General features: G+C 48.8%; 1 protein-coding gene across 1 annotated transcript in view; it reads right to left on the bottom strand.

The window, feature by feature from the left end:
• Positions 1–858, bottom strand: part of LOC119594673 (nephrin-like) — a gene marked incomplete at both ends in the record, with an annotated part of 83,507 nt that overhangs the window by 7,269 nt on the left and 75,380 nt on the right.

Genomic DNA, 858 nt, shown 5'->3' with positions numbered 1-858 from the left:
TTATCACATTATATTTCATAATATATATTTTATCTTATTAAATTTCTCTCTTTTTCATATTTGATTATATTTTTTGCTTGAATATATTATGATAATTATCAAATTTTCTCTTTCTCTTCATGACTCCTATTTTTTCATCAATTCTACCGTTCTTATCATCTTCCCATCATCCCTTCTCCCCTAATTCCTCTCCTAATTTCATTTTCTCTTTCCTCCTCCCCTTTACCTCTTACCCATCCGTCCCTTCCTTCCCTCCCTCCAGCACTCCCTCCCTTCCTCCCTCCCTCCTTCCGTCCCTCCCTCCCTCCATCGCTCCCTCCCTCCCCCTCCATCGCTCCCTCCCTCCCCCCTTCATCGCTCTCTCCCTCCCTCCCTCACTCCCCTCTCCTCGCCCTACTACTCCAACCAACCTCTCTTCCTCTTATCCTCTCTCCATGTCCTTCTCCTTCGCCCTCCCTCTCCATCCTCCCCTCCAGCTACCCCTCTCTCCTCTTCTCTCCTCTCGTCCCCTCCTTGTCCTCTCTCTTCGCTCATCTCAACTTTACCCCAATTCTCCTCTTTTCCTACTCTCATTTATTCCCTGTATCAACCCACGACCCTGTTCCCCTGCCATTCCGGTTTCCCCAACCCCCACCATCCCCACCATTGCCCTGTCATTCCCCTGTCAACCCCGTGCCTCATCATTCCCGAATTACCCTCCCCCCTTCTCCTCACCCCACCTCTCTAGCTATTGTTCTCACTCCAAGTCCCACCCCCACGAATACCCCCACCCCTCTTTATTTCTCCAACAACCATTCCATTCCCCAGCATTTCCCCAACCTCAATTTTCTATTTCTTTTCCCATCATTTCCCTCCTAA

The sequence above is a fragment of the Penaeus monodon genome, chromosome 34 (assembly GCF_015228065.2).
Source record: "Penaeus monodon isolate SGIC_2016 chromosome 34, NSTDA_Pmon_1, whole genome shotgun sequence".
In the NCBI taxonomy this organism is placed as follows: Eukaryota; Metazoa; Arthropoda; class Malacostraca; order Decapoda; family Penaeidae; genus Penaeus; species Penaeus monodon.
Note: the sequence above shows the minus strand (reverse complement) of the source record. Positions and strands in the feature narration are given on the sequence as shown.